Source organism: Marmota marmota, unplaced genomic scaffold (assembly GCF_001458135.2).
Source record: "Marmota marmota marmota unplaced genomic scaffold, marMar, whole genome shotgun sequence".
Lineage (NCBI taxonomy): Eukaryota > Metazoa > Chordata > Mammalia > Rodentia > Sciuridae > Marmota > Marmota marmota.
The window spans coordinates 15,265,202-15,280,562 of NW_025999998.1; the positions used below are offsets into that span (position 1 = coordinate 15,265,202).

The following is a 15,361-nucleotide window of genomic DNA, read 5'->3' on the forward strand; positions in this document are numbered from 1 at the left end:
TATATATATAAAAAGATTAAAAAAAAGCTGTAGATAAGTCAAGGTGCCAGCAACTGAAACTGGAGAGTGTTGATGGACGTCAGATGAAAACCTGAGGACATGTAGTGGAAAGAATGTGTTAATAAAAAAGAGTGCATTAATAACTATCAGGCTTACTTTTTTCATTTTAACAGAAGGAAGTATATATGGGACTCCCAGGAAGGTTGAAGTAATTGGCAGAGGGGAAAAAGGAGGTGGGACAGGGATAACTGGGTAGATTTTCTCTATGAAGTTTAGGTCATTCTTTAATGGTTATATAGACTAATGAGAGGCTTGAGGAGTCTGTGAAATAGTCGTGATAAAGACTGTGAATGAACAAGAATACAGAGCAGCACTGTCAAAAGTTTGAATCATTCATTTGAGATTTTTTTGGTTACAAATTTACAGAAAGACCCATCAGCAGAATTTCTCATTTTTTTCTAGGACTATGTTCATTATCTTGAACATAGAAGTAGAGTAAAATTGATTTTTATATATTAATCTGAGTTTGGGATTTTCCAAGTATGTACAATGAAAAAAACCAAACAAACAGGTGAGTTGGTTAGGCATGCTTTCTCGGGAGTGGATGTGATGTTAGCCTAGAAACAGTGCAGGTAGACAATGAGTAGTGAAAGAGTGACCTGTGGATGTGATTCTCACAAAACGGTGTTATTTGGTGAGTAGGGATACTAGAGTAAGTACTCTATAAGAATAAAAGGGTGTTGCAATGTTTAGAAACCATTTGTAGCTGAAGTGTGTTATTGCATTCTAGGTCTGATCACGTGAATGGGAGCTGAGATGGAATGAAATAATAGGATTCAAAGACAGAATGGAAAAGGATTCAAAGAATTTGGAATTCATGTTGCAATTTATGAAAGGAGTGGTGGAGAAAGAAGAGAGAGCTTCTGAAGTCACTGACAACTTAAGAAGGGTGACCAGGAGTTTCAAGAAAGAGGAAAACCAGAAGAATTAATGAGTGGTATAAATATAATATACACATCAAATAAAATGAAACTGTTGAACACTGAAGGAGAGAAACAGTTTGGAAGTGGAAGTAGTGGATAATTATGTGAAGCTGTTCTGGTTTGTAACTTTTATATTGGTATAATACACCCTCATTAAATGGCCACCCCCAATAAAATGATAATTCTGTTATTTTTCTGAAAGACATGGAATGTGAACAAGAGGAAAGAGACTGTTTTGTTAGTTAATTTGTAAGGTCATATTCTTCTGTGGTCAAATTCTGCACGAGAAAGCTCAGAGGGTAAAACCTTAGTTGATTTGTAAGGTCATATTCTTCTGTGGACAGTAATATGTCTATTACAACCAGCAAGTGAAAGAACTGTTTAGAGGACAGGATGTAAATATTGGCACTTAAAAAAAAATTTTTTTTTAATTGTAGATGGATACATGTGGTGCTGAGGATCGAACCCAGTGCCTCATATATGTTAGGTAAGTGCTCCACCACTAAGCCACAACCCCAGCCCTTGGCATGGTTTTTGATGATCTATAAAGAACTCTGAAATATAGTCTTGGACAAGAAATGGCTGATGGGGGCATGTTACGGGCTTTGTGGAATGGGGTGAAGGGTATAATATACAGTAGAGGATATGGTGATTGAATATTCAGGTGAGACGGCTTATCCCACACAAAACTGTTGATTTTGAGGCGATTGTGATTGTGCAGTGATTACAGACAGTGAATGTTTTGGTGGTTTATCATGATTTAGGGAAGGGGTTTTACCACAGGACCATTGAAAAGGATAAGATTTAATTTCCATTATTTCAAGTCACATTATAGTGCATATCTACCTCTTCGCTGAGTCATCATTTCCATTTATTCACTTATTCATTTATTCAATAAATAACCATTTAGGGTTGATATATTAAGAGCCATTTGGGTACATAGACATATTTATATATTCCTAGTTAATGTAAATTCTACAAGAGAAAGCTCAGAGGGTAAAACCTTATTTTGAGAAAAGTTATAGAAAATCAAATTAAAGAAAATAAAGCCATATTTATTAAGCATCTGAATTTGTGAACTGATTTAGGTCAGTTGTTTCAAATTATTGTGGCTGTATTTATTAGACTAGTTAACCTAGGATGTGGCAAAAAATCATCCCAGAAATCTCGGGGACTTAAGAAAGACACATTTTTTCTCCCTGATTAATGTCTGACTTGGTTTAGCTGCCCTTCCCAGCTTTTTGAATCCAATGTTCTTACCTTCTGGACTCTCAGAAAGATCCACGAGGTCCATTTGTATATTTAAGGTGATGTTTTAATTCCCTTTTTCCTCCACTCTATCCTCATCTCCCATAAAAGTTGCAATACTAATAAGACAGGGTTGTGTGATAGAAAACTTCATCAATTGCGTTTCAAAATGGGTATTTAATTTAAAATCCAGAACTATTTAATAATTAACCTGACAATTAAATTTATTGTTTTCAGTTTATCATTTGTACCAATAATTGAATTGCAGCAATTCATTCATTCTTTTCTATTAGTTTGATTCCTACAAACTTTTTAGTACCACTGGAAAGTACCTTTGCAGTGGTGATATTAATATAGTATAAAAGTGATATCCCTTGAGTAAAGCAAGGAGAGATCATTTCAGGAAACCTAATACACAGGAAATTCTCTTGGTATCTGCAGTTTACTCCCATGCTCTGTGGACATCTTCTGTAACTATAGTAGTACACAAAAGAATTTCAAGGGGCTAGGGATGTGGCTCAAGGTTAGGCACTGGACTAGACTAGCTTGTGCCAGTGGGTTAGGAATGCCCCTTAAATGTTGGATTTTTTCTCTGTCTTGAGAATTCTTTCCAACTGGAGACATGACATTGGATTGAAACTCCTCATCAAACAGTCTCTGTATGATACCTAAGAAAAGAGGAAATTATAGGATTAAAATGTGGAACTAACAGTAGTTAGGTTCTAATTGACTTGTCAGTGGCTCAGTTCAGTAATCCATAATAGTATCTTTTTAGATATTACATTATAGGTTCTTATTCTAGCATACAACACAGGAAGTATACTGTACTGATTTTGATTTTAGCACAGTTCTCCCTTCACAATGAAAATCTGCATAAATGGACCTTTAAATTCTGATCTTACATATTTCAGACTGAAGGTATAAACATGTATAAAAGAGATACAAGTAGAGATAGAGGAAAAAAGAATGAATGAAAGTAAAGAAAAAAAAGGGAAAGAGAGCTAGAATTTTTTTTTTGTCTTCACTGATAGTCTAAGCTATTGTCCTTTGCTTGATTAAAAAACAAACAAAACTGATTGCCATTTATCCTATCAGAAAATTTGGCACATGGCTTTAGATGGTTTATTGTGTAGCATGCTGTTTATAAATCTACAAACACAGCAACTGTCATAATTTCTTATAAATTAATTTTCCATAAGCTGAGTAGTATTTTTTAAAATGATTTGGCCAGTATAGGCTTTGCCTGACTAAACTGAATATTAAGTGTTTTAAGAAACAGGAAGACTAAGCTATTTATAAAAGTACTCTGAAATATCAGCTTAAATTTCTTTGGATCACAAACATCATTCCTTGGCATCAAAGAATTATTATACCCTTTTGTGCAGTGATAAGGTATTGAGGAGTTGAAGAATAGATATTGAATGGTGCACTACCTAAAACTGGAATATTGGCCCAGGTTGTTTTATACCTTTGCTACTTACGGATGCCAGAAAGCTTATCTGCTTCAATACACTTCAGAATTAAATTAATCTGAGGAGTAACATATATGGAAATGATTTTCTTTTGGACCAGTTTGCCATCTGATCAATAGTTTCTATTACTTGGTTGCAATTTCCCATTAAACAGATGTTCACCTGCTGCCTGACTCTCTTCCACGTCATTGAGAATGTTTTTTATTTCAGCAAGTGAATGATTGACTCTACTTTCTTGCCCCTGAGGATTACATACACTTTTAAAATTGTTTATCATTTTAGCATCTTCATTCATTTACGTGACAGCCTTTCTTCTTTGAGATTATTTCTTGAAGGAAGAAGTGTTATTTCTGTTAGATTTGAGATTTTGTAGAATGATTTAAAAACTTCTGTTAGGATCATTTTCATTTATTTAATATTGTTACATTTTAAAGAAAAGAAACAATTCTCGAAGTAATAATATTCTACTTGTCCTGTCTAGTGGCATCTATTACAATATTTGAAACATGAAGAATTTTTTTTTCGCCCTTCTATTAAAATCCTCAGGTTCCAAATTGGTGGGCTATCTAAATTCCATGAAACACAGTAGACACTGTGTAGAAATCTTCCTTCACATGCAACTGCCAAGTTACCAGTATTTTACAGCTTTCTAGTAGCTTTATCTATTTTAGTTTTCAACATGGATTTTATGATGGATTTAAGAGTAAAAATATCAAAGTTACATTATAGTATCCCAGAAGTTTTAATTTGTTCTTAAAAAGAACAAATAAAAACTAAAATTTTTGTTATTGCATTGATTCTACAGCTTGATTTTATTTTTCTAACCTCTTTCAACCTCTATATTCTTTCTATTTTCATCAAGGACAACATTTTTCTGAGTGATGGAATTTTAAAATCACATTTCAACTCCATCTATAAATGTTCAAACCTTGTCAAGTTCTTTACTGGACTATTATGGTGCTAATATGAATTTGAAAAGAAAAAAGGAAAAGAAAAGAAAACAGATTTTCTTCAATTTTGAATTGGATTTGTAGGGTTTTTTGTTTCTTTTAAATTATAATAATGAGTAACAGAGAAAAGCATGCATTTGGCATCACGTATTTATTGATACCGAAAATAATTTATTTTGATATTTTTAAATTTGATTTTTAAAAAAGTAAATCCAGACACAAATTCCTTAATTATGTTCAAATACCAAAGAGTTTTTTAAAAAACATAATATATGAAAAGGCCAAAGGCATCGGAAAAAGACTTGATTTTAAATCTGATCTATCCAATGTTAGACTTAAAATATTATCTTTTGATAATGCCCCAGTCTTTCCTTGGGTATAATTATAGTCATGCCCATTTCTCAGGATTATTGGAAGGTTTAAGTTATGAAATAAATGAAGTCTTCATTAACTGCTCGTTATTTTTCTCCTGTTATTCCTGCCTCTCTATTAAATCTGTTTAATAATTTTTATATAATTTCTTAACTACAGACCAGAGGTTTCAGTGATATACTGGTAAAGCTTAACAATTATTTTTATCAGAAGAACAAAACCCTGATTTGTAGGCTTGTTGATTTCTGTGATATAAACACTCCTACCCTGACCAAATGGAAGCCACCGATGTGATGTCACTGAGGAGTTAGAGAGAGATGCACACAATCCCCTCCTGCAAACTGTCAGGAGTTGTGGACCTCATACCTAGCAACCTCATCCCCAACATCCTCCAGTACTTTCCACCAGCTAACTCCAGTTTAAAAACCTCTCCTGCCCATCTTTTCCATGGATTTGAGTTCAGTCTCTTTCTCATTGCAATGGTTTTAATTAAAGTACCCCTTGCCTGTTTAACTGGTACAAATTTTCTTCCCATTGATTATTTTTTCTTTATAAAACCACAACTGAATCACTAAATACAAATAAAACCCAAACTTTCACAAGCCAGAAAAGGCAATAAATTATAAAGTAAATCCCAAGTAGGACTTTCTTGATACGTTAAGGGAAAGGCACATTAATTAACTCATAAAAATGCCCTCAAAACCTAAAAAACTCTTGTGTTCAGGTGTGCATTTCAAAAACAACAATGACAACCAAAACATAACACAAAACCGCCCTTTCTTCACCACACTTGTGAAATATTAAGGCCTGAAACTCTAACAGGAGAATGGCATTCCAGTGACAACTGCATTCCAAGTGCATCTGTTTTCATTTTCATGATCACCTTGCTCTTCTCCAAATGTCTTCATGGAATTTTATATCATTGTCACTTTCTGTTTGTACTCCTATTTTTGTTACTAGAATGAATTTAGGATTCCAGAGCTGACTTTGGAGAATGATAGGACTTGTTTTCAAGAAATGGGTATCTTCATAAGTTTACTGTTTATGATTTCTTTTTGCCTTTTGATTTTCTTAGTGAAAATTAATAGACACTGGTAAAATTGATCAAACAAGTATAAGAAGGTGAGCAACATTTCTGTGCTTTTCTTTCTCATTACTGAATGAGAACATTATGTTAGCAATTTCATCTAAATAAGGCACTTCATTTCTTAATTGGAACTTAACTCTTGATCCAACTGTGCATTTTTCAAGAGAGTGTAATCCAAATGCCAAATTAGAGTTCTGGCCACTGATGGCAATATTTGGTTGTCTGTGAGATGGATCCCGGTCCAGTTTGATTAGACTGTCTGATTCAGACTACTGTAAGTCTAAGTTGTCTTGTGATGCTATGCAGAAGCAGTATAGGCACATCATAATTATCTGATTTTGCTTTTAAATTTAACAAAGTGTGTGTAATCTTTTGAACACCTAAAAGTCTGCATTATGTCTGTAAATTATAATATTTATTTACTCTTCTTCGGAGACTATATGATAAGTGTAAAGATTATTTGACTGGAAAGTATTCAATTAGTATCTAGAACCAAGTTTGGCTCTAGAATACAGAGAAGATTTTTGAGACAGAAGCAGTGGTATGATCTTTATATAACCCATGAGAGACTGATTAATGTATTCCAGTGTGATTATGACTACCTGTGCTTGCAGTGGCCATTCTTGTATTACCTGGAAAGTATCATAATCTTCAATGAGCTTCATTCCAAAAATTCACTTTGCATTCTTGCTTTAGTAGCTCATTAAAAAAAATATTCTTTGCTATTATCAAACCAGGCCAAGAGCCATAATTTTCAGGATACTACAATTTGATGAAATTATTAGTGAACAATGTTTGAGTTGGTCTCTTCCATTTGTTAATCTTGTGACATTAGTCTCAGTTTGGTTAGCCAGAAAATAAAAGTATTAGATTAAATAATCTGATAAGCATTCATACCGCTTGCTAATATTTCTGCCCCCCCCCAATTATGGAATACAATGATGTCCTCCTTGAAGTTAGGAATGGTTCTATGACTTCTTGAAAATACGACTTGAGAATTGAAGTGGTGCACATCATTCATGTCCTGTGGTATTTCTTCCCTCTATTGAGCTTGTAGAAGCATATTTTAAGGTAGAGGTGCCACCATCTCATGGAGGAAAGCTGCTCTGGGACATACGTAGGCTTCTCTTGAAATGATACTTTCAGTGTGTTAAGTAATAAGATTCTTCCGTAATTTGTTCCCTAGCATTACTTACACTATTCTTATCAATATAGATGATTTCTAGAGCATCTTTTAGTTTTGTAAATGTTTGACTATGACCAAATATGCTAGTCTAAAACTGCAACAATATAAATAAAAAAGACCATTGGCTTTAAAGCATATAATATCAAATACATTATTAAATAGAGAGAGTGAAATCCTTTAGAAATAGCTGTCACCTGAACTATGAATTTCCTAATGATATGCATACCCAATATATTATAGGTTTACCAATAGGCTTTATATCTTGAAATTATTTTACCATCTGAAGTTTTTTTTTTCCTTCTCTAGCAAAGGATTTCTTGAATTAGAACAAACTTAAAATGGACAAACGGTGTTCAACAAATTTAGTATGGACTATGGGATTCAGTCAAGCTTGAATAATTCTTGACATGTAAATGTCATAATGACAGTATTCATTTGCAGCAATGGATTTGGTTTTGGCCTTATGAAAGATGGATATGATATGGAATGGGGAAAGTTGTTAGCTCCATGGTGGAAATGAAATGTCAGCTGTCTGCTGCATTGTCCATCAATAGTTCAAGGTTGCCAACTTTTTAGGCCTGATCATATTTCTTTCAAAATACAGTTGGGAAAATGTGAACTAATTCAAGCTTTTATTGAGTTATTAAATTGTTCTTTAAAGATATCTGCACACTTATTTAAGCTGTGAACTTGTGTTTAAAAGTATTGCATCTTCATCCATAATTTTTTTTTCTAAAATGACACACATTTCACTTTTGCAAGCTGGTATTCATTTTTATAGTTTTTGAGCTGTAACCTTCACCACAAAAATAAAAGTAACTCATAAAAAAAGATACTTTGGCTTAGAGGCTGTTTCATTTTGATGGAAACTGAATTAAATTTCTCACCCTTAGTAAGCAGCAATTTAAATAAATGTAAGTAATCTGAAATTTCATCACAGTTCTTATGCTGTGTTCTTCCTTCTTTCCTTCCTTTTTTTTGAACCCAGAGGTACTTAACCACCAACCCATCTCCCCAGCCCTTTTCATTTTTCATTTTGAGATGAGGGTCTCACTAAGTTGCTTAGGTCCTTGCTAAATTGCTGAGGCTGGCCTTGAACTTAGATCCTCCTGCCTCTGCCTTCTGAGTAGCTAGGATTACAGGACTGTAGCTCTGAGCCTCACCTGTCATTTCATAGGTCAGTCAAGCTAGGATCTTGTCTTCCACCATAACTGAGCTCTGAAAATCCATTTAGTCTCCTAAAACATTTTCCTCTAAAAATGTGTGTCTTTGTAGCTATTTTCTAACAGTCTTGGCTATCTTTGTGTCTCAGTGGTTTGCTTTGAACTTGCAATCCTCCTGCCTCTGCCTCAGTCTCCTGAGTCTCTGTGATTACAGGTCTGCACCACTGTGCCCAACTGTGTTCTTTTTTTTTCCCATAATCATTTCTTGGAAAATTGTTAATGCCAAGTTACTATTAATACTCAACATCTAAAGTTCATAACTGCAAGCTTCAAATGTTTATTGAATGCTTATTTTTTTCTGAAGTCTAATTCATTTTCATTATTGTAATTATTACTTATGGCATAGTTTCTTCTCCTTATCAAATTGTGTTAGTTCCAATTGTTTAATAATTATTTCCTCACCTACTAATTTTGTAAAGATATCATAGATACATAAAGATATGTACACTGATTTATGTATACTTACATAAAGATATGTAAAGATACTATCTAAGCTTGAGTTTAGAACTAGTTTTCATCAGTGTATTTTCCAGTTTTATCAGTTCATTGATGAAGAAATTAAGAGTTAGAAATGACTTTTTCCAAGCACATAGAGTTCAAAAGTAGAACATGGGCTATTTAAAAAATGAACAACAACAACCAAAAGAAAAAATAAAGAAAATAGTTGGTGCTTAAATTACCTTTAAGTGCCTCCTTTTACATACCCAGGCAAAAAAGAAGAGATGGTACTGTTTTGTTGGACATAAATGGAAGGTTTACCATACTATGGAGAGAGCATTGCCAGAGCAGCACTGTTGTTAAGCAAATTGCTAAAGGAAAAATACTTTTATTCCTTTTAAGTCAAAACAGGTAGTCCAAACGCTTCCATCAACAAAATCTGGTGTTGGGGAGAGAGAGAGATTATCTCTATTTTGTTCATCATAGTGAGCAGAGTAATGAGTCTTGATAATCAGCCCTGGTCCTAGTTGAGTATGCATAGAATTTCTTGTGAAAAAAGTTATGTTTAATGCAAAAGGAATTGAGTACTGGCTGAGGAGTAAAGGTCTCAAAATCCTCTGTGTTTGCTAGGCATGTGTTACAGTCCCCTTCTGTCCAAGAAGGGGAACTTGCAGAGCTGTCAAGGTGCGATGTGTGCAGTGTATCACACATTGAGCTAATGGTACTGACAGGACTGGAAGTAATTGGTCTGTTATAAATTACAGGACAAACTCATGATTTGTCATTCCAGACGGAGAGGGGCTATGAGAATGGTGCCAGATGCACATCATAGATCAGTGTCAATATTCATGATTACACCTATGAGTAAACCTATTCCATTTTTCTGTACAGCCAATGAATTGCATATCTAGACAGAAGATTTATCCACCATTAGATAATGATGGCTGGAACAGAAGTAATTTTTCTCTATATTTTTCCAGTGATGCTTGTTACCATTCTAATAATGAAGATCAAGAAAAAAATGTTGGAAAAATACATTTGACATGCTGGATATTACTGTATTCGAATAGGATCATATTTTATGTTAGCAGAGAAAATGAATAGAATAATATTATGAGATGAAAAAGGCAAATGAGACTTATTCCCATCTTTATCTTTGTCATATTTAAGGGATTTATGTCCCACTCATTTGAGATATTTCTCTTTCTGTATCTGGAACCATCTGCTGCCACTTTTTCATTTCAGATTGTCACTTCATTTTATATCCTGAAAGGCCATAAACTCAGTCATACTCCTATCAGCCTTATTTCTCCATCCACACTAGTGGAGAACTATTTTCTAGATGGTTTCCACTGATTTGGGGACCTGGAAAATATTTTCTCTCTAGATTTCTATTTTTAGTTCACAGTTATTATTCAATGAACCTACCACTTTCAACTAATCATTATGTCTGGAAATATGTAAGAATGTTATTTTATTATTTCAAGTAGCTCAGAAGACACCTATGTGAATTCATTAGTTCTTCAATTTAATACTTCCTGAATAATCTTACATACTTATTTTTTAAATACCACCAAAGGACTGTTCCCTAGAGTATGTACACTAACTACATTACCACACAGGAGGACTTCATGATTATAGGGTATATAGTATGAAGAGTGATCATGCATTTAATTGTTTAAGTCTGATGACTGAAAAGTTTTAGTTCCAAATCAGTTAGGTGACTTTTTGGGAAATTTTTTAAATGTTTTTCTTTTTTTAATTTCTTTATATTTATTTATTTATTACTTTTGCTGTTTCAGGTGTTCATCCTGCTGATATAAATTCCTATGGGTACATATCCAGGTGTAAGACAAAAGGGAAATATTATAGTCCTCTGATATACATTGCTTTTTTTTTTCCCCCTTAAATCTTAAACATGGACTCATGTTGGTAGAAATAGTCATTATTAATTACCATTGGCAGAATCTGTAGAGTTTTCCCACCCAACCTAGCAGAAAAACATTCTTTCTTTCTCATCTTGAGCTCAGAACTTTCCCTTATCAGGGAAAGGACCAAGAGAGTGGAGAATCACAGGGGTGACACTCCTGTCATCCTAGTTACTCAGAATTGAAGCTTTGAAGCCTTTTAATAGCCACCTTTTATTCTCTTCTTCCTCACTCCCATGTCTAGCAGACTACTAGGCTCTTCAGTATTTCTACTGCTAGTGTGTTTGAGCAAAATCTTTTGTTCCAGTCTAGACACGCACAGTAGTACTGGCCTCTTAATGGCCCGCTAGTCTCAATCACTTTCTTCATTATATAAACTACCAGGCTTCAGTGTGCCATTCTTGCATTTCATTCTCAGTTGTCCTTTCTTATGACTTTTTCCTTTCTTATGACTTTTTCCCATGAACATAGAAAAAATGTTCTATGTTCATGTCATTTCCCTCTCTAGACTGTTCTATACCTGGTCATTTACAGTGTATTTTTTTCAAATTCCAACTAAACGAACTTCACCTGTGAAAACTTTCTGATCACTCCAGTGAGTGAACTCTTGAACCTTTGTACTGCTGGATGCTTGAACATTTGTGATGAATTTTAAGTTCCTTGAGTTCATAGACTAACACCACATCTTTTTATTTCTTACATCTAATGGATTGTTTTACACATAATATGCCTTTACTACATATTGCTAAATGTTTGAATCTACAAGTGTCTCATTTAGGATCAACCAGATATATCTCTGATAATTTATCTGACATGATTTCTAATTGCTTAGTCAAGTGTTTTTAACATTTTTTTTATTTTTTCATGGTCAGTTCCCTACAGAATCTTTTTAGATTTTTTTTAGATTTTTTTCTACCATGAAATAGTAATACTACAGAAATAATGTATTTATGTTTGTAAGTGTATGTATGTCTATATTTTAAACATAAAAGCAAAATATTGTTTTTACTCATAAAGACCCAACTTTTGCCCTTTCAGAGCCAATATTAATATCGGTTCAGTTGAGAATGAATCATTTAGTCTTTTCATTGAAAGCTGTTACATTTTCTGGCAGAAAATCTTACAAGAGTTGTGATGTTGTGCAGAATTATAGGATTAACATGTTTTAGGGAAGAAAGGAGAGAAGGAATGATTGTTCTCTGAGAATCCATCAACTGCACTAAGTATTTTGAATATTTTAGTTTATTAAATCTCCTAAAAGCACTACAAAGTAAATAGCACTGTTCTACTCAACCTATCACAATTTGTCTATTTTTTTTCCCTAAAGTTACTGGCTCTGCTAGTACTCATGAATTGCTGCTTTTCTGTTGAGCCCTCTTTATATCATGGTGAACAGTGATTTGGCTGTCTGCTAATGTTCCTCAAGGGCAGTGGGCAGCAGCACAGACCCTTCCTCCTGTAAGCCAGAGACACTGCCTATGCAGCTGAATTATATTTATTGGATTCAATTTAAATTTTTATGAAAAAAGATAAGTCCTACTTCTTCAACAAAATTGAGAAACTTCTCTTCTTATGTTGTCCACTTCATTTTATACATGGCAATCTGAGCCTCTGAGAGGACAGATCTTTTCCCTGTTCCCAGGTATGCTCCTCTGCTGAGCTACATTCCCAGGCCTTCTTATATTTTGCTTAGGGTCTCACTAAATCACCCAGCTGGAGTAGAACTTGCAACTCTCCTGCTCAACCTCTGGAGTTGCTGGGATTACAGGTTCCAGATGAAAATAGATCTCTTGCCTCAGGTCAAATATAATTTTGTTTCACAATAGAAGTAGATTTCAACTTCTTATCAAGGAGAAAAATCAGTTACTTCAAAAACAGCACTTATATATTGGGCTGGGGATGTGGCTCAAGCGGTAGCACGCTCGCCTGGCATGTGTGCGGCCCGGGTTTGATCCTCAGCACCACATAGAAATAAAGATGTTGTGTCCGCCGAAAACTAAAAAATAAATATTAAAAAAATTCTCCCTCTCTCTCTTAAAAAAATAGCACTTATATTTTCCCTAAAGACTTTTTAAAACTTTATTTAGATCTTATGGCAATTATTTATTAACTTTATCATGTTTTCACATTTTGATGATAAAAATACAGCTATTTTATATGATTCTGATTAATAAGATTTAGTACTTACTCCAAACTGTGATAAAGAATTGTTTTCTTTTGTCATAAGAAAGTTATCCAGCTAATGAAAATATTTTGCATAGCATGTAATGTACAGTAAATCATTGACATTTTGATTTATGAAAATATTAATGGTAAAAGTAAGTGATGCTCAGTGAAAATAGTTTTAGCTATATTTTATATAATATTTTGGTTTGTGTATTTTTAGGTATAAGCTCTTAAATATTATTATTTTATGTTTTATAGAATCTGAGTTTTACGTAAAATGGTTTCTTTCTGATTTGAAAGGTCATATAGAATAACAGTATGACTCACTAATATTTATATTTTTATTATTAAGAATTCCATAATTAATAATGTGAAGTGTACGTTAGAAATAGCATAACAAATCAGTGATGATAATGTGAGTTTAATAATGCAGAAGAAGAATCAATGGGTTGAATGAATTGATGGCTTATGAGGTGAGTGAATAGAAATGATTTTCTTGATTTACTTTACTTTTCTCTCTACCCAAGTCCCTCCACCACAACTTGCTAACATAAGTTACCACTGTCTCCTCTGAGTGCCAGAAAGTGAATTTTAGTTATTCTAATGGCATACATGTCCTCCTTCTTTATTCTAGATTATAAACTATCAAAAAAAGCCTTCAACTGCATTATGTTTTTACTTCCTCTTTTCTCATAGCTACGCATCTGCTGCCCAAATGGATGAATCAATGATGGATTCTTACTTCTTACATCTAATGGATTGTTTTACACATAATATGCCTTTACTGCATATTGCTAAATGTTTGAATCTACAAGTGTCAACTAATCATTATGTCTGGAAATACGTAAGAATGTTATTTTATCTGTGTGGTAGTTTCCTTCACTTCTTAACCTTCTGTTGCTCTCAGATTAGTAAATGGCATTTTCTGCTTTCCTCACTTTTTTCCTACTAGTTAGATTGAGATAATGGAAGGGTGCCATTTCAGTGTAATACTCTTCTGGTGCTGTTAAAAAGGGCACCAATTAATTCTAATCGTAGTGGCAGCATTTAGGATGTTGACTCTTTTATTATTATTATTTTTAAGATTATAACCAACACCTTAGTGCACACAGATCACTACAGAGCTGTCAGATGGTAATCAATACCCACCTAGATAAGGTTCAACCTAGTAACCCAGAAGTGAGTACCAATCCCTTGAGTCATAACTTTTTGAGAAAAGAATATTTTATTTTCTTCTTCACTCAGGCATGTATGGCTATTTTTTAATATCCCCTCTGTGCTACCAGGCTTGTGAAATAAATTTTCATGCACAAATGTTCATTTGATCTGAAGGCTAATTGCATGCTGCAAAGTACATAGTGTGTATATTTCACAAAACAGAGCACACCTAAGTAGGTTGCAAATAGTATTCTTCATTGTATTATGTTCGATGCACACATTTCCTGTCATAGAGAAAGATGGATCAGTGTCAACTTATCTTAAAGTGCTCAAGAAATAAAATCAAATTTTCACAATGAAATACACTTTCTTCAGGGGATTAATTTCAGTAATTGTTTTAAAATACAAGTTTCTGACTAATATTGATCAAAAATTAATAAACATAGCAATTAAATATTGACTCATTGAAAATGAAATGGGGAACAATGATCACAGTTTTAACTGCTAATAAAATCCCAGTTCATTATAAAAATGCAACTCTTTGTTTTTAACTTTACACTATACATCATGAGAAAAATTCCTAGTATTAGTTACATACGTTCATAAACATCTTTAAGGGTTCTTCTTAAAACATTGCTATTCCATATAGCTGGACTATATGTCTGGTTTTATAGAAAGTCCATTCAAGTCATGAGAAATTCCTTCAATGACCTTCCCATTGGAACACATATCTAGTACTACCATTCATCTGCCTCTACTAGAGGCCATATCTATCAGGACCCTAATCAGAATCCTCTTTAAGAAGAAAGTTGGGGTTCAGTTTCATTTTGTTGCATATGGATTTCCAGTTTTCCCAGCACCATTTGTTGAAGATGCTATCCTTCCTCCATTGCATGCTTTTAGCCCCTTTATCAAATATAAGATAGTTGTAGTTTTGTGTTCCTCAATAGGACACCCATAGCACAAAAGTTAATAACTAGAATCAACAAATGGGACTTACTCAAACTAAAAAGTGTTTTCTCAGCAAAAGAAACAATAAGAGAGGTAAATAGGGAGCCTACACCCTGGGAACAAATCTTTACTCCTCACACTTCAGATAGAGCCCTAATATCCAGAGTATACAAAGAACTCAAAAAATTAGACAATAAGA

The 15,361-nt window shown here is 33.7% G+C and overlaps 1 long non-coding RNA gene across 1 annotated transcript in view; it reads left to right on the top strand.

The window, feature by feature from the left end:
- Nucleotides 1-15,361, top strand: part of LOC125617926 — a 28,537-nt gene that overhangs the window by 3,431 nt on the left and 9,745 nt on the right. Inside the window, exons 2-3 of the long non-coding RNA XR_007349067.1 lie at nucleotides 791-1,101; nucleotides 1,421-1,470. This is a non-coding gene — a long non-coding RNA (uncharacterized LOC125617926). The remainder of the gene's footprint in view (nucleotides 1-790; nucleotides 1,102-1,420; nucleotides 1,471-15,361) is intronic.